Genomic DNA, 22,151 nt, shown 5'->3' with positions numbered 1-22,151 from the left:
TGGAGTCAGGAAGACCTGAGTTTAAATCTGGCCTTAGATACTCACTGGCTTTGTGACCATGGGCAAGACACTTAATCTCTTTTTAATCCACTGGAGAAGGAAATAGCAAACCACTCTAGTATCTTTGTCAAGAAAACCCCACAGACAATATAGATTAGGGTCACAAAGAATGTCAGATACAACCGAACTATAACAACATACAGTGGAAAGATCATTGACTTTCGAGTCAGAGGACCTGGGTTCAAATCCCACTTTGAACACTAACTACCTGTGGGACCTTATGCAAGTCCCTCAATTTCCCTCAGTTTACTTATCTGCAAAATAGAAATTATAATAACCCTGGTACTTATTTCACAAGGTATTATGAGAATCAAACGAATATAAGGCATTTTGCAAACCTCAAAGTTATAGAAATGTCTGTCATTGTCATTGTTCTAGTCTCTCCAGGTCCCTGTTTACTCCTAAGTGAAAATGGCATCACAGTAGCTACCCGCCATTCTTTTGAAAGGCTTCAGGATTTCTTTCCCTTTGTCCCCTTGTGGTTATACTATAGGGCTGTGAAATTCTAAGATAAAAAGCACTGGGAAGGAAGAGAAATTTCATCTTTCTGGAACCACAGAGAGCAGCCTTGCACTGCCAGAACAAAGCAACCCACATTTCCTCTACATTCATAGACTTCTCGTCCCTAATAGATGGCTGGCAGCAAGGCCCTAAGAAGTTTTTGTCTGATGTAGTGGGGCGAGCAAGCTGGAGGAGAGGAAGGCACAAGGAGGAAAAAGTTTAAATGACAGAATTAGAGGAATTTCAGTACCAGCAGCAGGCCCTATTAAACTCCTGATACCTGGGAATGAACTGCCTCCCCAGGTAAGAAAAGGCCCTTCTGACCAAGGATTTACTGATGCTTTCTGTTCATAAATTCATTTCCCCACATCTCAAAGCTTAGGACCTAATTAGGCTCACAGTGAATGGGAAAAAGGTGTGTAAACTTCACAAGAAGGTGTGAAATGCATACATTTCATTCAGGAAGCATTGTTGAGCAGCCATCCTGTGCCCAGCAAGGAGCTTGCCTGCTATGTGGGATTAAAAAAAAATGTCTGTGAGACAAATGTTGCCTTCAGTTGAGCTCATCAACCCCATGTTAAGCTTGACAATAAGCAAGGTGCTGCAATAGGCCGAGTAATGAAAAGATGATTGAGGTACAGTGGGTGCTCCCCCAAACTCACAATCCATTTGGGGAGAGAGAACAGGTAAAGTAAATCTAGTGCAACATAAATTATGTTACAAATTTAGGAGTTGTGGATTACCAAGGATTATTTAAGACTGAGGAAAGAAAGATTACTCATGCCTGAGGGAAGAGAAATCAGGGAAGACTATCTGGAGGAGGTGGGTGGCATCTGATCTGCGCCTTGAAGAATATGCAGGATGTCAAAGACAGAGAGGAAAGGGAAGAGAACATTTCATAGTATTTTGCTTGTGCTTCCCTTACACAGCTTTTTTTTTTTACAATAGTTATTTGTGTATGTGTCATATCCCACCTACTAAAATGTTAAGTTCCAAGAAGGAAGGAATTTGCCTAAACTTTGGCTATCCTCCAGCGGTGCTCAACACCACTGGTGCTTAATTAATGAGCTGGGGGAAGGTGGGGCAGCTAGGTGGCACTGACCCTGTAGTCAGGAGGACCTGAGTTCAAATCCAGCCTCAGACAAGTACTAACTGTGTGACCCTGGGCAAGTCACTTAATCCTGATTGCCTCAAAAAACAAAAACAAAAACAAAACCACAGGGTTCTAGGCATAGGAGGAACAGGACACACTTGAAACAATTAAAAAGCCACATAAAACAATATTGACAAGTGCCATGATATGTGTGGGGGTGGGGGAGAGTGTTGCCCAATACAGTGGAAGGTGAGGAAGGGGAGATATCTTTGTGATTGGAAAGGTTCATCAAGATCTAGGACCTTGATTAGGCCAATTAATGCCTTTCTTTACCCTAGAATTGTAGGTTACCAGTTATTAAGTCTGCCAATTCATTGTTCATCTCAGTACAGGCCCAGATGGCTCCTGTCCAGTCTTTCTTAGGTGATGTGCCTGATACTGGCTGCTTCCCTGGGAGGCGTGCCCAAAGAGGACCCACAATCCCTTTCACCTCAGGTACCCACCTGGATTCTTGCAGACACCAATAGTAGAGTGAGCCTCTTTGAGTTCTGACTCTTTCTGTAGCTCAGCATGGGGACGTTGTCACCTACGTGGCTCCAAAAATAGTTTGGAAATATGTGTCCTCAGTGTCCCAAGGAAACTTCTGTCAACTCGAATTAAGGGTTTTTCAAAGCACTTACCTCATTATAATTGATTGATTGATTGAGGTCTCTGGATTCCCTGTTCTGTGCTCCTTTTATCACAGTGGAATCCCATCTTCCTCAGGGGCTAAGTTCTAAAGTCAACATAGAATTGAAATGTGAAAATATAAATAAAATATGTTTTAAAATAAAGTCAATATGTAGGCGTGAGAATCACAATCAAAATTGCTTTTGAAAATCCCTTGAATTGCCTATAAACTACAATAGAATTCTTTTCAGGCATTGTAACTGGAAAATGACTATGGTCTCTTCATTTTAAAAATAAATTTCATTGCTATCTTTTGTTTCTATATCACCTTCATTTCCAGATATATATCTTGACCTTCCCCCATCTGTCATTACAAAGATTAACAAATAAACAAAGAGAAGGGGAGGAGCAGGTTAGCAAAGCAAAGCAACACAAAAGCTAAGTCTGATAGCATATATGATGTTCTGCACCTGTGGTCCCTCACCTTCACAAAGAAGATATGGAGGCACATGTTCTCCTATCTTTTTTGGGCCAAATTTTATTATTATAATTCTAATTATAATAATCACCCAGCATTGTCTCATTTTTTAAAATTTTCATTTATATTATTACAATCATTATGTATAGTTTTCCTGGTTCTGCTTACTTAATTTCACATGAGTTCACAGAAGTCTTATCAAGTAGGTAGTGCAATGGATAGAGTATGGGGCATAGGGACAAGAAGATCTGAATTCAAATTCAGCCTCAGACACTACTGTGTGACCTTGGTCAAATCACTTAAACTTCTGTTTGCCTCAATTTCCTCAACTGAAAAATGGGGATAATAATGGCACCAACTTCCAGAGTTATTGTGAGAATCAAATGAAATAGTATTTCTAAAGTGCATAGCACAGCGCCTGGCATGTAGTAAGTACTATATAATTTTTTTCCTTCCTCTCCCTTATGCATGTCTATATTCTTCATATTGATCACTTCTTAAAGGTCATAATATTCTATTACATTAGTATACCACAATTTGTTTCGCCATTCTCCGACCGATGAGTATCTACTTTGTTTCCTGTTCTTTGTTATCAAAAAAGCACTACTATAATTACTTTGGTGTATATGGGATCTTTCTATCTTTAACCTCCTTGAGGTATCTGCTTAATGATGAGATCTGTAGTTCAAAGGGTATGGACACTTCAGCCCCTTTATTAGCATAATTTCAAATTGTTTTCCAGAATGGTTGGATCTATTCTCAATTCCACCAGCAATGCTTAGTATGCTTGTCTTCACAGAATGCCTCCGACATTGACTACTTCATTCCCATCTTTTGTCATCTTTTCCAATGTGTTAACATGACATGAAACCTCAGAGTGATTTTAATTTATTTTTCTTACTATTGGTGATCTGGAGAAATCTGTCATGTAGTTGTTAATAATTTACAAGTCTTCTTTTGAGAACTGTTTATTCATATCCATTCAGGAATGAGCCTTGGTCTTACATATTTATATTACTTCCCTCCATATTTTGGATATCAGGCTCTTATCAGATATAATTGATACAAAGACTTTTTTCTCCCACTGACAGCTTTCCTTCTTATCCTACTTGCTTTGATTTTGTTCATGGAAATGCTTTTCAATTTTATATAACAAAAATTATCTAGTCTATCTTTTGTAATGCTTCCATCCATTGTTTGGTTAAAAATCCTCCCAGCTAGGCCTTCTTTAAAAGGCAATCTATATGAGAGAACATATGAATGTGGAATGGTAACTATAAAAACAGTTGAATGTAAATTTAATTTTTTACACCACCCCACTAAGTTGGAGAAGAGAAATCAGGACTTCCCTGCAAAAAGAGGAAAACAAAAAACAGATTAGGGAAGAAACACCCTAAAAATGGGCTTCACACATGTGTAATTTTATAAAGGGTGATCATCACACCATCATATAACTGTTTCTTCTTCCTGCTTAATTGTGAATCAAAAGAGGATGCAAAGTTCATCGGAGCCTTCTAGTTGACCAGAAATGCTGGTCAATTCAAGCTGTTGCCCTCATTAGCTCTACCAGCCTAAGCAGATAGAATAGGCTCCTTCTGGGTAAGAGGAAGAGGATTTTCTGGAATCTGGAACCAGAGGGAACAGTAGATCCACATCCTTCATCTCATGTTCTCTGCAGGGCATATACCTACCCTCACTGAGTAAAAATGATGGACGAAATCACCCACACTGTTTAAAGTGTTCTTTCTTTTTTTAAGAAATCAATGGCATATAGTTTGAATTTGGTAAATTAAATGCTGGTACAATGCACCCCATATTCTATATATTTATATATGTGCATATATACACACATACAAACGTGTATATGTGTATGTATGTATAAACACACACACACACACACACACACACACACACACACAGATACATATATATTGTGCTGCTCCCTAAGCAGCACACACATTGCAGTGCTGTAGTTCCTTCAGGCTGGCCTTTCTCTAGGAAAGCAAGTTTACTGCAATTGTGACAAGGTAGGAATTTCTTCCTCAAGCGTTTTGACATTCCGTCACAAGACAAATGCTCTGTAGTCCACCCCAGTTGTGCAGACCATGACCCTTGACCATCACCACCACCACCACCACTGCTGTTCCTTACAGTCCTTAGTGAACAGGCAATGCCTTCATCTTAACCCCACCAACTTCCCTCTGGCTTTAATGAAGCTTTCCATTCCCTCTCTATTAAGGCAGCTTGTTTCACTGCTGAACAGCTTAAGTCGTTAAAGTTAGCACTCACTGAACCAGAATCAGTTCCCAGTTAACCTGTACACATTGATTCTATTTCTGCCTGTTCCAGCTCCACAAAACAAGCCTCTATCCCTTCTCTGATGTGATAGCTCTTCAAATATTTGAAAACAGCTTGAATATCTCCCTTTAGTCTCCTCGTCTCCAGGTTAAACAACCAAGGCCACTCAGTGCAGTGGGAAACCAACTTGTATGAAAAAAAGCACCTAGGATTAAATTTCTCCTCTGACACTCACTAGCTATGTGACCCTGTACAAGTAACAACCTCTCGGTCCGTTTTTTGATCTGTAAAATGATGATAGTAACTGCAGTTACTACCTCATATGAGGACAGTGGCTGTAGGAATCAAATGAAATAATGTATGTGATGAGCTTTGTAATAGGGTGTCCCAAAAGACTTAGTGCAGTTTTAAGCTATTAAGGCTTAAAACTGCACTAAGACTTTTGGGAAACCCCCTATAAGTAACCATTCTTATTAATGATTAATAATGGGAGGTAGTGTGGTAGAGTGAATAGAGACACCAGTCTTGGAGACAAGAAGACTTCAGGTTAAGTTCTATCTGCCAAATTGCCAGCTCTGTAGCCATGGGCAGCTAGGTAGCATAGTGCATAGAGCTTTGGCCCTGGAATCAGGAAGATCTGAGTTCAAATCCAGTCTCAGACGCTTACTCGCTGTGTGATCCTGGGCAAGTCATTCAGTTTTTCATCTGTTAAAAAATGAGCTAGAGAAGGAAATCGCAAACCACTCCAGTATCTTTGCCAAGGAAATCCCAGATGGGGTCACAAACACGACTGAACGACAACAAGCCACGGGCGAGTCACTTAACTTCTCATTGTCCCAGGTAATAAGTCAGTTGGTCAGCTAGCATTTATTAGCACCTGCTATATGCCAAGGACTGTACTTAGAGCTGGGAACAAAAAGAGGCAAAGAAAGATCTAGTTGGGTAGCTAGGTGGTGCAGTGGAAAGAGCACCGACCCTGAAGTCAGGAGGACCTGAGTTCAAATCCAGCCTCAGACCAAAAACTTGACACTTACTAGCTATGTGACCCCGGGCAAGTCACTCAACCCCAATTGCCTAAAAATTAAAAAAAAAAGAAAAAGAAAAGAAAAGAAAAAAGAAAGACCCAGTCCCTGCCCTCAAGGAGGTCACAGTCTAATAGGGGAGACAACACGCAACGAACTGTGTACAAACAGCAGCTACGGGCGAGACTGAGGGTAATCAAGAGAGAGAAGGCACCAAAGTTAAGAAGGACCATTTAATAGTCTGAGTTACGGACTTAGTCCTTGATCCGGGCCAGTGTGTGTGTGTGTGTGTGTGTGTGTGTGTGTGTGTGTGTGTGTGTGTGTGTGTGTGGCCCTGGGTTTGGTTCCCAGCTCTCCCAATTTCCTGGCTGTGTAAAGTGGTAAAAATCATCCACTTCCCTTTGTCTATTTCCACATCTGCAAAATAAGGCTAATTATACTTTCAACCCCTACTTCACTGAGGAGAAAGGAAACACCGGGGCAGCACACATAAGCAACAGCACATTATATAAATATAATACAGCAGTAAGGATTTAGGATAGATATTGAGAAACTGACTACACAAAGTTGAGGTTAAGTGACTTGGCCAGAGTCACATGTAACATGAGTGTTATGTGTCTGAGGTTGGATTTGAATGCAGGTCCTCTTGACTCCAAAGCCAGTACTTTTTCCACTGTGCCACCTAGCTGCCCCTGATATTTTATTTTTAAAACAATTCTTTAAAAACTATTTTTAACATTTCTTTTTTTAAATTTTGGGTTCCAAATTCTCTTCCTCCCTCTTTGCCCTCCTCTCTCTTTGAAAAAGCAAGCAATTTTATATAGATGTGAAGTCAATGGTTGTAAGAAATTTAAAAAAGACTAGCTATGTAATCAAGAGAGATGTTGGAATTTACTTTTCTGGAGACTTTTGAGAAATGAACAGATAGATGCTTTTCTGTTCAGGTCAGCTGCTTTTCTTGCCTAGAGGCAGGGGTTTGGATTAGAAGAGCTTGGAATTTGGAATCACAGACCCCAGACTAGAATCCTAGCTCTCTCTGTCACTATCTGTAACCTTAAGCAAATCACACATTGTCTTCAAACCTGTTTCCTCCTCCGTAAAATGAGGAATAGATGACCTCTGTCATACTTCCAACTCTATGATCCCATGAGCCCTCAAGGTCCCTTATACTTATAGCTCTGGGAGTCTGGGGAGGGCAACCCTGCTATGTAAGAGGCACTTCATCTTCCTACACAACACAGTAGATTTTTATCATGCTGGGCACAAAGCATTAGCATATTCCATCCTGATGATGTTTTTCATGCTGTTATAAATAGTCAAGGGGAAATGTCTAACGTCTCTTTTACATGGGCTGTAAATACACAGCAAAAGTGAGGCATGGGAGACAGGGCCTGCTGAGATAAACCAGTCAATGCTGGCTGATGGGTCTTCGATGTTGATGTTTTCTAGCTTGGGTTAATGAGGCAAAAGAGAGAAAAGAAACTGGAAGCAGTAGGAAAAGAGAATTCAGCAAGATGAGATGATCTTCCCAATCAGGGTAGAGAATATAACATCTCAAGTCACTCCTAATGCCTGAGCTTTTTTTTAAAGTTGAAAAGGCCAAATAGTTGTGTTTTTGTTTGAAGAACACACCAGGCCCGAAGCAATGACCATCCATGATTCCAGAGAACCTATGATGAAACATGCTGCTGATAGAGAGGTAATAGATTCAGGGTGCATAATGAGACAGGATGTCCCAAAAGTCTCAGTGCCATTTTAAATTTTAAAATGGCACTGATGGGGGCAGCTAGGTGGTGCAGTGGATAAGCACCAACCTTGGAGTCAGGAAGACCTGAGTTCAGATCTAGCCTCAGACCAAACACTTGACACTTGCTAGCTGTGTGACCCTGGGCAAGTCACTTAACCCCAACTACCTAAAATAACAAAAATAAAATAAATAACATAAATAAAATGGCACTGAGAGTAGAACCAGAAGAACATTGTACACAGTAACAGCAGCATTGCACAATGACCAACTTTGATAGACTTAACTCTTCTCAGCAATGTAAGGATCTAAGACAATTCCAATAGACTAAAGATACAAAATGCTATCCTCATCCAGAGAAAGAACTATGGAGTTCGAATGCAGATGGAAGCATACTATTTTTCCCTTTTTTGTAGTTTTTTTCTCTTTCATGGTTTTTCTCTTTTGTTCTGATTCTTCTTTCACAACATGACTAATGTGGAAATATGGTTTTTAAAAAATAAAGTGATGATAATAATAGCACTTAAAAAAAGAAATTAAAATGGCACTGAGACTTTTGGGACACTTGGTATTTTGTGGGCATATCCAATCCTGGAATATTTTTATTTAAAGAATAGGTCAAGGGGCTGCTAGATGGTTCAGTGGATAGAGCACTGGACCTGGATTCAGGAGGACCTGAGTTCAAATGTGGCCTCAGACACATAACACTTACTAGCTGTGTGACCCTGGGCAAGTCACTTAACCCCATTGCCTAGCCAAATAAAGAAAGAAAGAATAGGTCAGGCCAATACTTCTAGAGTCTGATATGTTGCCTAGAGATGGGAGGGAAGGGGAAGAGGGGGGAAAGTGGCTGACCCCTCGGGAATCCTTCTAGTCCAAGATGTCTCAGATTCTATAAATCTCAACCTTTTCCTGGATGGCTTCGAGATGGAGGGAAGGTTGTCCTCAAGCAGAGCAGTAAGCCTCTAGTTCAAAAGCATCCTCCTCTCAAGCTCTCCTTGTTCTTGGCCACCCTCTCAAGGTATCACTTTCTTCATCTGAAAATGAGGAAGTTGGACGAGATAAATTCGAAGATCCTTTCTGTGATCTGAATGTTTCCTGGCGGTCTATCCCAAATAGCACCTGGGGGATGCAAAGGCTTCCAACTCCCATCACTAAATTCGGTCGCCCAAATTGGCAGCTCTGACTCTGTATTTATTACATTATCAAATACATCTTTATCCAACCAAAGCTGAAAAGATACAGACTGCATTTTCCCCCCTAGGGCGGAGGAGGGGGAGCAATAGCAAACAATTGTGCAACATAGGGACTCTTTCTCCCTGCCCCCGCACTTTTGAAAGCTTAATATCTCATCATCATATTTCACAACCAACACAATTCAAACACATCTATCTCCTTGAAGAGTCAGGAAATGGCAAGTGGGAGGATCTAATATTTTTCTTTTTCCATTCTTAGCCTAAACAGCACAAGGAGACCTGTTGTTAGCCCCACATGTGAAATATTATACTTTGAGAGATATTTTCATAGTGTCCAGATGTAAAAGGGGGTCATGTTTAGGACAGAACGTGGCGTCGTCCAGATGGTCCTTTCTCTGCTTCTGTCTCCTTGATTAGACATCTTGTTTCTTGGAATAAGAAAGAGGGAAAGAATTGCAGCTTTTGAATTCAGTATGTCAGAGCTGGAAGAGCCATCAGAAATCATCAGTGCAACGCACCAATTTTACACATACATAGACAAAGCAAGGCCCAGCAAAGTGGCACCATTTATTCCAGAGGCAATAGGGACTTTTCACTCTATTTTGTTTTTCCCATCAGAACTAGACACTGAATAGGGTAATGATATGTGCATTTGGCCTCCAATCAGGAGTGAATACCCAAACATATGATGAAACATAAACTTATGTCATGTGTAAATGCACAGATAGACCTACACATAAACATCTACATTTTGATTCAATTTGATAAACATTTATTAAATGCCTAGTAAGTGCCAGACACTGTGCTAAGCATGAGGGATACAAAAAAAGGCAAAAGACTGTCTCTGCCCTCAAGGAGCTTACAATCTAATGCAGGAGGGCAAGATGTAAACAAATATATACAAAGTAAACTATGTATGAGATAGCTAGGTGGCACAGTGGATAGAATGCTGGGCCTGGAGTCAGCTAGACTCATCTTCCTGAGTTCAAATCAGACTAGCTGTATGACCCTGGATAAGTCACTTAACCCTGTTTGCCTCAGTTTCCTCATCTGTAAAATGAAATGACAAACCACTTTACCAAGTATCTATACCAAGAAAACCCCAAATGGGTCACAAAGAGTTGGACTTGACTGAAACAACAAATATACAGGATAAATAGGAAATAATTAACAAGGGAAGACACAGGAATTAAGGAGGGTTAGGGAATTCTTCCTACAGGACATAGGATTTTAACTGTAACTTAAAGCCAAGGAGGTCAGTAGTTAGAGTAGAGGAGGGGGACAGCCACATGTGAACATATGAAGACATGTAGGTACACACAGGCTTTGGACCTGCAAGTTACTGACATTACTCTCCTATATCACCTTTCTCGTCAGAATCACAGCTCAACTTATTTCCATCAATATTTATCAAACATCTATTATGGTCATAGGATTGTAGATCTAGGGCTGAAAGTGATCTCAGAGGCCATCTAGTTCAAGACCTTAATTTTACAGTTCAGGAAATTGAGGTACAGAAAAGGTAAGTGACTTATCCAAGGTCACATAGGCAGTAAGCATAAGAAGTGGGATCTGAACCCAGTTCTTCTTACTCTTGAGTCAGTGCTATTTCCTCTGTACCACACCTTTACAGTTGAGGAAATTGAGCTACAGAAAAGGTAAGTGACTTATCCAAGGTCACATAGGCAGTAAGCATAAGAAGTGGGATCTGAACCCAGTTCTTCTTACTCTTGAGTCAGTGCTATTTCCTCTGTACCACACCTTCATGACTTAGATGCCAATAAAACAGAGGTGAAAAAAACAACCCAGTCTCTGCCCTCAAAGAGTTTTAAATCTAGTAGAGGAGATAAAATATGTACAAGTACCTTTAATGAAAATTAGAACATTAGTTAGTTTTCAATTAGAAATAGAATTAGTTTTCAAAGGGCAGCTAGGTGGTGCAGTGGATAGAGCACCAGCCCTGGATTCAGAAGGACCTCAGTTCAAATCCAGCCTGAGATACATAACACTTACTAGCTGTGTGACCCTGGGCAAGTCATTTTACCCTGTTTGCCTCCATTTCTTCATCTGTAAAATGAGCTGGAGAAGGAAATGGCAAATCATTCCAGTATCTTTGCCAAGAAAATCCCAACTGGCGTTGCAGAGAGTTGGAAATGACTAAAAAACAACTTCACAACAAAAATGCACAAAACACTTTCAAGTTTAATTTGCATTCTTAACATTTTCTCCATCACTTGCTTAAGTCTAGACACTGAGGCATCCAAGTGATGCAGTGGATAGAGCACTGGCCCTGGAGTCAGGAGAATCTGAGTTCAAATGCAGCCTCAGACAGTAACTGTGTGACCCTGGGCAAGTCACTTAATCCCAATTGCCTTCCCCTCCCCCCCAAAAAAAGATTGTTAAGTCTAGAAATTAACAAAACAATAAATGATTTGTACCCTTTGCTGATTTCTGAGGTGTAAATGCTCACCCTGAAAAGTTAACAGTTAGTCTCTAGGGATGAGCCAGCTCCAGTGTACTTCAAAAGGGACGGGACAAGTCCTATCGTGGGAGAACCAGGAGAGGTTCATGGAGATGCTGAAGCTCAACTGTGCCTTGGGGAATAAGGGTGGACACGTGGAGAGACTGCATTTCAAGCACGAGGAATGAAATGGAAAGATGTTCGTCCAATAGCTTCATTTTGCTGGAAATCGAGGACCAGAAAAGTCAAGTAACTGGCCCAAATATAATAAAGCTTGAAGTAATTAAGCATTGTCAAACTCCTCTAGGCAGGGATACCTTTTGCCTCTTTTTGTATCCCCAGTGCTTAGCACAGTGCCTGACACCTAGTAGGAGCTTAATAAATGTTGATTAATTGAATTATTGATTAATTTAACCCTACCTCTTAGGTCCAAGTAGAAGAGAGTTGCTAAAGCCAACACCTTCATGGAGTTTTCCAGCTCCCCTCCCGCATTAGAGCTGCCTTCAGCCAGGACATATAATTAGGAATAGGCAAGGCTCCCACTACTGGTGTTTGGAAATTGTCCCTCATAGCTCATGCACAGAACCAATTAGTCCTTGGAGAGGGTAGGGAGACAGACAGGACCCTATTACCACAGAGCAACACTTCTGCTTGGGCATGTATTCCCAGTGGTTTTTTTCTCCCTATATTGAATAATAAGATTCCTTTGTGTTATCATAATAAGAGAAATAGGATGATTGAATCATGGACGCAAGAAGTCAGCACTTGCTCAATGATCCCAATGAGGGCATCAATTTCTTTTCTGAAGCTACCTGTAGGCAACAGGTAAAAGCACAGAGAACCTAGGTCTCTGAGCTGATGCTCCTACACTGGCCCATAAAACTGAGTGTATTGAGAAGAGATTAAATCAAGAGAGCCAGGTAAGATTTGTTGCAGCAAAGCAGCCCGGGTCTAGAGAATCTAATTACCTGAGTGGTTTTCCTAGATTGTCTAATGTTTTTGTTGCTAGGTGCTGTGTATTTCCTTTATAGTTTAAATGTCAATATCGACTTGATTCAGCTCTGCCACCAAGAGGTCCCACCTGCCTCTCTTGCTCTCTTGACTAATCAATAACATTCATCTGTGCCCTACAGGGGCCAGGTTAGACTCTTGCACTCTCCCTGATTTCATAATGTGGTTATACAGTGGCCTCAGCATTAGGGAAAAGGCTGATTTTTGTGTAGTAGAAAAGAACTGGAAACTAAAGGGGTTCCCATCAATTGGGGAATAGCTGAACAAATTGTGTTCTGTGGATATAACAGAATACTATTTTGCCACAATGATGAGAGGGGTGGTTTCAGTTGAAACCTGGGAAGACTTGTATAAACTGATGAAGAGTAAAGTGAGAAGAACCAGGAAAACAATTTGTACAAAAAACAACAAAATAGTTAAGAAAAAAATTTTTAGGTGGCTTGCGGTCAGTTGTGCCACCCGCCCACTCTGCCCTGGACCTCCACAACAAAGGTCATCATGCTATGCACACTGTCAGGGACTATGCCAGAACGCTGATAAGGCCCTTGACTTTTGTGGGTTCACAAACCAAATGAGTCCTGTTAACTGCCCTCATGCATTCATCTTGGCCTTTCCGGATCTCCAATCATGACCAAAGCAGCTGGAGTGGGGTGACAGCCAGCACACTGAAGGAACTCATTGGCAAGACCCTGGATGCCTAGCAATTACTACTGGGCTGGTTACTTTAGTGTTGGAAGAAAATGGCACAGTTGTGAATACCGAAGAGTTCTTTCAGACCCTACGAGATAATACGCATTTCATGGTCTTGGAAAAAGGACAGAAGTGGACACTGGGTCCTTAATATGTTACTCAGAAGCAAAAAAGTCTGGAATAGCAAGAGTCACTTTTAACTTGTATAAGATGAATCCCAAAGACTTCCTTGAATGCTTAAATGTGAAAGCCACCATGTATGAGATATATTCTGTGTCCTATGACATCAAATGCACATCTGCCAAAGCTGTGCCGAGGCACTTCTTGCGGTTTATGTCCTATGCTGCCCAAGTCACCGGACAGTTTCTCATCCACACTGGGAATTATATATTACCTGTGCTTAATGACACCGATGATTCTCCTCCTCCTCTGAAACCGACACCCAAGGGGTAGCTCCTATAGAGTGACAGTGCCTTGCATTAAAGGGATTGTAGCTGGCTCTGCTAGTTTCCTTCCCAATGTTAACTTTTAAATGACTGGTTTCAGGGATGCTACCTTATATTCCTAGAAACATCATTTGCAGACAGTTGGCCACTACTGCTCAATACTAATGATGCAGGTAAAAGTTAGCTGTGGCCAGCTTTTTGTTTCCTTGGAAATTCCTTTATACTAATGAGCCTGGAAGAAAGGGTATACACAATGTGCTTTGGTGGCTTACTGCAGTAGGCAGGGCTCTCCATGTACCTATATGCATGTCTCTGAAAGCTAGCTTTCATGTGCAATCACCCCTCTAGCAAGCAAATGTAGGAAAAGTATTTTTGGATCTTCAGTCTGGATCACTGATACTATGAAAGAAATAAAGAACTGGAAAATAGAAAAAAAATTTTTTTAAACTGTGAAAAATGAACACTGACCAATGTAATGAACAACTATGATTCTAGAGGAACCATGAAGCATGCTACCCACTCCCTGCCAGAAAGGTGACAGACTCAGGGTTTCCGGGTACAGAGTGAGATAGATTGTTTGGATATGGCTGATGCAGGAATTTGCTTTGCTTGACTATGTATATTTATATACAAAGGCTTTGTGTTTTTCTTTTTTTTCCCCTCAATGGTAGGGTAGTTGGAAGGAGAAAAAAAATCAATTTTGTGTTCTTTGAAAAAATAAAATTTAATTCTTTAAAAAAAAAAAGTCAGTCAATAAGCATTGAATTATACACTTACAATGTAAGAGTCAGCTAACGTAGATCAAAGGATTGAGCACTGGGCCTGGAGTCAAGAAGACCTGAATTCAAATACGACCTGAGATGCCTACTAGCTGTGTGGCCCTGGTCATGTCATTTAACTCCTGTTTGCCTTAATTCACTAGAGAAGTAAATGGCAAACCATTCCAGTATCTTTGCCAAGAAAAACCCCATGGACAGTATGGTTCATGGGGTCTTAGACAGGACCGAATGACCAAACAACAATAAGTGCAGGCATTGTGCTGAGTACGAGGAATACCAAGCCAAAAGATAGTCCTTGTTCTCAAGGAGGTCACAGTCTCATGGAAGCTGGTGTCCTCATTTTGGCTACTGGCAACAATTGCTGTCTTCCTGTCCCATAGATGAACTGGTCTGCCTTGTGGTAATACACAGGGGTCAACAAAGGCTGTGGCCCTGCTTCACAGCTTCTGAGATCATTCTCCTATCTCCCTCCCCCACCTCCACCCCCAAACACATAGGAAATGAATAAGCAGTCTGACCACTGGGTTTCAGGCCTCCCACCTGGACGCTGATACAATTTCTTAGGAGCCCTTCGTGTTGAGACTACAATTTGCCTCTTTTTCTGAAGTTCACTAGCATTCTCTCCCCACTTCAGGCAGCCACCCCCACCCTGTAGCCCACTGTTGGCCTGATTACATGCACAAGAGTACTGCATAATTTAAAAGAATTAATGCCCTTCCTCAAGATATGTGACTTATAAATAGCAAGGAGCCTGGGAGAATAGGGACCAATCACTATATTCCAGCAGCCATCACCCAGGCAGAGCTCCCTGAAGAACTTAGCACATCCAGACCACCCAAGACAGAAGAGTTATCCAAGCCAGTATAGGCTATGGGAGATATTGAGAAAGCAGCCCCCCCCCATCATGTTATGTATGATTTGTATAATGTCTGAGGTCAGCACTTAGCTCATCCACCCATGCAATTCTAAGCAAATCCAACCCTATCTTCCTTTCCCTGACACCAGCCTAACAAGGAGTTATTTTTTAAAGGCAAAGGAAAATGGAATCTTCTCTTCCTGAAAATCAGATCAGGGAGGTGTAGAGGAAATGTGGGACTTACCCAGTGGGAGATGATTTAGAGAAGAGGACTACTCCTCAATGCAATGCAAAAGCACTTCATAGTACTAAGCTAGCTAAGATAGATGGAGTCAAGAAGACCTGAGTTTGAATACTGCCTCAGACGCTTACTAGCTATGTGATCCTGGAAGAGTGTGTTCTAAGAACAAGAACCAGGGAAATGTGGTGAGAAGGAAATCACAGCAGTGCCAGCAGGGAGAATCCAAGGAGCTGAAAACCTGGATCAGAGTTAAAATGTCAAAGAGAAGAGTGTCATTTGGACTCAATAATATTGACCAGTTAGTTTACCTGCCATTCAAAACACTCAGTGATGTACAAATATCACCCCACTCAGTAACCTTGGCACACCCTGTCAAAACTGTTTTTGTTCATCCTTCATTCTCCAAGAGGACCAATGACATCAGGAAGGTGATGTCTTGACTTGCAAGGGACTCGGATTTAAGTGAGGCAGGGCTGTGCCAAGTCACCAGCCTCACTCTCTCCTCCAGAGTCATCTGAGTCCAGTGGCAAGATATCGGTCAGGCAATGGTCCCCACCCTATTCAAAAAGCCCTACAATAAGTACCGTGGAAGATTGAGGAGAGGATTGTAGTGTAAGGAAGGGACACATTTTGTGCTTGTCAATTTATGGTCTAACAGAAGAGATCAAGTGAATACAAGAAAAAAAATATAAAACATGCCCCAAAAGATATAAAAGAAGGAACTGAAGGTGACTGCCCATTCATTCATTCATTCATTCACTCATTCAGCAAGTTATCTATTAAGCACCTATTCTATACAAGGCACATCAGAGCTGTGTGGCCTGAAAGGTGAGTCTAGGGCACTGCCTGGGGGTCTGATGCTGTGAAAGCATCTTTTCTTTGGCCAATCAGGGAAGGAGATTAAGGTGGGAAGAAGAAACAATGGTGGCCCATTTTCAGCAATCTGCCTGCCCTTTTAGGAAAAACAGACTTCATTGATCTTTTCTTGCTTCCCTTAGTAACTGAGATTGCCTTTATCTGTTTACAGAAGAAGCTTATTGCTTCCTAACCTCTGCTGGCTGGTTTGTCAGCCAGTCTTCCCTGAATTTCTTACAGCTGAGCTGCATGCTGACTCCCAGTGGAATGTCAAACCCCCATTGAGGAGAGTAGCCAAGTGCTTCCCCCACCCCAAACCAGTTCCCTGGTTACTGAATTAATCAGCTTGGGTCTAAACAAACCTCAGGTAGCTGTTCTTGGAAGCAATTATTATAGGAAACTTTTCCAGACTTCTGGGATCTCAGAAGCTCCAAGAGAAGATGATCAACAACCCAAGCATGGCTTACAGACCTCATCCGTGGGCCTGACATTCTCCACTAGGGCTGGAAGAAAGGTCCCTAGTCTTATAGTCCAAACATGGGCTGCTCTTAATTTGTTTAAATGAAGCCAACTTAACTACAAGTTTTGTCTAACTCCTGTCTCTTGGAAATCTGGCAGCGTCCACCTGATGACCATTTATAGTCAATGGCTCTGGAGAAGGGTAGTAGCCATGGTAGGGGGTGGGGGAGTTGGGGGGTAGAGGGAGGATATAACCGCAAGCCTTCCCACACATCCAAATACACCCACAGACCTGGACTGGTAGAGACACTGGGCTCAGCAGCTTTCCCCCACAAATTCTCGTTCTGAATAAGCCACATCACAGCCATACCAACCAGGATCAGTTATGTAGCACGTATCTATCTCCCACTGAGCACAAAGCACATTACTAAATGACACAGGAGGAGAAAGAGGTGAGAGTATATGCCCTTGGGAAGTAGCTAATGCAGTGAGAGAGGTGGGCACCTTCTTAGGAACAAAGGCCAGAGAAAATCAGTTACTAGTCCACAGAGATAAGTGCAGATCTACTGAAGGGAAGGGTTATAGAGAGTGACCAGACAGCCATAGCAGTGGGTTAATTTGGGGAAATGGCATGGAGTTTTAAACAGAGTTTTTGAGGGAGGAGAGGACCACAAGGCATTCTGGTAAGGCACCTCTACCCTTTGAAAGTCATTCAATCTGTTCAACATTCATTCAGCAAACATTTATTAAGTTAATACTATGAGAGACAATGAGGCATTATTAGAGGGTTTCCCTTGGAGTCAGTAAGACAGGTTTAAGCTTTGGATACGTGCATCCTACTATTGGCTGTGCGTTACTTAAACCCTCAGTGCCCCAGACAACTCTCTCCTAAATTACAGAAGTTACCTACCTACAGTGGTGGAGGGGATTTCCACACCAGAAGTTCTCTACATTAATGAAATCACAAATCTCCATTTTTGTTCTCATCGTTAGAGCGCTGTGCTAGGAACCGGAAGAGATGGGGAAATTAGGCCTGGACCTGCAGTTTCATCAGCACAGAGAGCTTTTATGGGTGAGAAAACTATGAATGCAAATCATTACTTTCTCCACAACTTACAAGACTTAGAGAGTTGCCTAGACACAGAATAATTTAATCAACTTGGCCAGAGTGACACAGCCAATATGTGTCCAAGGCAGGACTTTAATCCAGGTCTTCCTGGCTTTCTATCTACTACAACAGTCTGGCTCTGGGATGCATAGAATCATTAAGTAAGACTTTGTCCTTGCCCTCATAGAGTTGACATTCTAGTAGGCTGATAGGGCACAAACACACACATACACAAATGCACACATATGCAAATAATCATAATACAAAATAACATATAAATTCATGAGACAGGTGCAAATCAAGCATTGTTTGGGAGGGGTAGGAGGAGATTATCACCTCCTAGACGAGGTCTATATGCCATTCTTGGCTTGTTGATCATCTTCTCTTGGAGCTTCTGAGATCCCAGAAGTCTGGAAAAGTTTCCTATAATAACTACTTCCAAGGAACAGCTACCTGAGGTTTGTTTGGACCCAAGCTGATTAGTTCAGTGACCAGGGCACTGGTTTGGGGTGGGGGAAGCACTTGGCTACTCTCCTCAATGGGGGTTTGACATTCCACTGGGAGTCAGCATGCAGCTCAGCTGTAAGAAATTCAGGGAAGAGTGGCTGACAAACCTCCTCGGAGATCATGAAAATCTTCATGGAGGATTTGTGGCCCTGGACAAGTCGCTGGCTTCCTCTGGGCTTTATTTTCCTCATCTATATGTGACACTTATTGCAATGACCCTCTCTGGATCCTCGGGTTGTGTGGGTTCAAAAGCTGCCTTCCCTAAGCACACATAAAAACAGCATTAGCATTGTACAAACTATCCATTAAGAGAGTGCAATATCTGAAAGGCCCAGAAGGTGGTGAGTTACTTGAACTACCAGCAAAATGGTTTGATCAGTCTGAGTAGGATAGCCTTCTTAGAGGCTGCAATATCCTGATGGCCACCAGAAGGCACTCAACCAGTAAATGCCCTAAGCTGCTTCCCTCACCGCCCAAACTCATCCTGTGCTTGCCACTGAGACTTCCTCACTAACCCGAAACCAGTTTCAGAATTAACTTAGGGGATGAAAATGAATATATCTCAAAACACTGAACTATTAAATTTACTGTCAGTACTTTGCTCATGAGTTCCTATCCTATTTGGGCTCCCCTCTCTCATTTTACTTCCTGCTATATCCATGAACATAAGGACTTTTCATGCTTTTTATTGTATTCTCACACCATTTATTGTACATAGAATAAAGTGGGGGAAAATGGATAAAATGCTCCGATATGGAGGCATTTCTCTGCAGCCATCTCCTAGACCTCCTCCTGACTGTCATCTGAGACCTTCAATTATAGCCAGGAAGAATCCTTACCCTCATCACCTGTAGCTTGTGAGAAAGGAAGAGGGGAAATAATGTCTGCTGCACATCTTCTGATAATGGACTAGAAACACCAAAAAGCAAAGAAGACAATGAGATAAATTCATTTTCCCCAGTGGTCAAGTCTAGTGAAATTCACAAGCTTTCAGTCTCCTTTCATGGCTGGTCTATGTCTCCTCAAGGGCTAGAGCCTGCTGGCTGGGTAACTTTCAATTGCCTGACTCTTCATGGGCCAACAACTTCTCACTGGCTCTGGTTACAGTCTCTATGCTTCTCCATGTGTTCAGTCACTAGTGATCTGCTTGGGTCTCTCTCATGGAAGTCAGAAGCAAGGTCAGTGGAAGAAAGATAGGTCATCACAGCACATAGATTGTGTTCCCTTCTCCCAGAGCATACTCAGGGCAAGACGCCTTACACAGTCCTCTCTGTTCTGGAAAAAATCAGGGCAGTCCCATTTACAGGAGTATGTCTCATAAAATTTGCTCATCTATTTCACTCTGTGGCAACATTCCAAGGCTTTAGGGTCTCCACAGCAATGAAAGCTATGATTCAAAATCAAAACTATGATTTCATTGACTTGATCAATAGTTTGGGATTTTTATTTATTTATTTGTTGCTATAAGGTTGGGTCAGTTAAGGGGCAGCTAGATGACACAGTGGATAGAGTGTCAGGCCTGGAGTTAGGAATTCCTGAGTTCAAATCTGGCCTTAGACACTTTACTAGCTGTGTGACCTGGAGCAAGTCACTTAACCCTGTTTGCCTGAGTTTCCTCATCTATAAAATGAGCTGGAGAAGGAAATGACAAACCACTCCAGTATCTTTGCCAAGAAAACCCCAAATGAATCACGAAGGGTCAGATTAAAACAACTGAACAACAAATTGTTCAGTTAATCACATTTAAAATTACTCTTGTGAAGTAGCCATATCCCCATTTGACAGAGCAAAATCTTGAGTGTGCAATAATAAAGCAATTTATTTCAAATGACTCATCTAATAATATTTTAAAGTTTAGGGTAAAGACTGGAGTTGACCTGAGGGGCTCTTGCCCTCCTCTCTTACTATTACCCTCCTCAGTCTACCTCATCTTACCCTTTGGGCCCCCTGAACAAACAAAGAACAATTGACCTCACTACTCTGTTCTCCCTCCTCCATCACTGCCTTACACCTCTGTTCTTTGGGTCATGCTGCTTTACACAGCAAATCAGAGCTAAGACTTGAACCCCAATCTTCTGACTCAGAATCAGAATCTCAGTTGTAGAGCAGAAGTGTTGGGGCAGCTAGGTGGCATAATGGATAGAGCACCGCCCCTGAAGTCAGGAGGACGTGAGTTCAAATCCGTCCTCAGACCAAATGCTTAACACTTACTAGCTATGTGACCCTGAGCAAGTCACTTAACCCCAATTGCCTAAAAGCAAAAAAAAAAAAAATAAGTGTTAAACACTGCCCACAGCACTCCTAGGTGGGGCTTGACCCATATTAAAATGTAGTTCCTATCTGATTTTAATGTGTTGGTGTATTAATTTTAAAAAAGAAATATATAAATGTAAATAAAAAAATAAATCTATAAAAATGTAAAATATGGTTTTCTAAGTCAATATGCAGCCAGTATGGACAGGAATCCTTATGTATGGTTTAGTGGAGTTGGCTACTATTTGAGTTTGACTCCACTGTTGTAGAGAACCTCAGACATTAACTAGTCCAGAGTTCTTAATCTTTTAGAGTCACGGACCCCTTTGGCCATCTGGTGAAACCTAAGGACCCCTTCTCAGAATAATTGAAGGAAATGCTAAATTTCATTTAGAGGTTAATAACAATTAAGATATAATATTTTTAAATCCAAGGTCATGGGGCCTTCCTCTCTTCTTCCCCTTCTCCCCACCAAATCTGTCAGATGGTCCATAGTCTGCAGGTTAAGAGCCTCTGACATGTAAAGAACTTTGCAAAATACGCAAGAGTATAAGTTGTAAGCTGTTATTATTAATAATGCTAAACACAGGTTGGTAGTCTTTGTTTGATGGGTTGGTGGAAGAGCAAACTGCTGCCCTTTTTTCCCTGCTTTTCCTCCCTTATCCTCCTTCCGCTTCTGTTTCTTATGGATGCCAAGGAAATCAAATCCTGCCTCCTCTGGCTCCCTCCAATCAGAATATATTAAAAGAAGTCAAGTTATTGTTCAAGATAGATATTCATCTCTTGAAGTAGAAGAAAGGGGTCAGGGCTTGGACCCAGAAGGCTCCTGGGCTTGAATCTACCTTTGATACTAGTAAAACAAAATATTTAATCACTCTGAGCCTCCTTAACTCTGAGCTTTCCTTAACTACAGGATATATCTGTAGTACTTACCTTTCAGGGATATTGATAAGCAGTATTAACAGTAGGTTGGATGGGGGTAGCTAGGTGGCACAATGGATAGAGCACAGCACTGCAGTTAGGAGGATCTGAGTTCAAATGTGGTCTCAGACACTTAACCAGCCGTGTGACCCTGGGCAAATCACTTAACCCTAGTTGCCTCAAAAAAAAAATTGTAGGTTGGAAAGAACACTGGTTATGGAGCAGGACCTGGGTTCAAACCCTACCTCTGATGCTTACCACTCATGTAAATTCAGGCAATCTCTAGGCCTCAGTTTCCTCATCTATATAATGAAAGGATTGAATAAAATAAATTGCCTATAAGGCCCCTTCTTGTTCTAGAACAATGAGCCTGTGATCTGTGAAATGAAATAATGGGAGCAGGGGGGCTGAAGAGAGGAAACAGTCAAGGCAGGCAGTACGATGGAAAAAAGCTGGATGGGGGCCAGGCCACTATGTCCATCCATAAATCAGAGAAGCTTTTC

The 22,151-nt window shown here is 41.6% G+C and overlaps 1 protein-coding gene and 1 pseudogene across 2 annotated transcripts in view; both read left to right on the top strand.

Moving 5' to 3' along the window:
* CLMP (CXADR like cell adhesion molecule) overlaps nt 1-22,151 on the top strand; it is a 123,757-nt gene that overhangs the window by 17,927 nt on the left and 83,679 nt on the right. The gene's annotated exons all lie outside the window — the stretch shown is intronic.
* On the top strand, nt 12,713-14,350 carry LOC110207260 (lipid transferase CIDEA pseudogene; annotated as a pseudogene).

This window comes from Phascolarctos cinereus, unplaced genomic scaffold (genome assembly GCF_003287225.1).
Source record: "Phascolarctos cinereus isolate Bilbo 61053 unplaced genomic scaffold, phaCin_HiC Scaffold_726;HRSCAF=1367, whole genome shotgun sequence".
Taxonomy (NCBI): domain Eukaryota; kingdom Metazoa; phylum Chordata; class Mammalia; order Diprotodontia; family Phascolarctidae; genus Phascolarctos; species Phascolarctos cinereus.
Note: the sequence above shows the minus strand (reverse complement) of the source record. Positions and strands in the feature narration are given on the sequence as shown.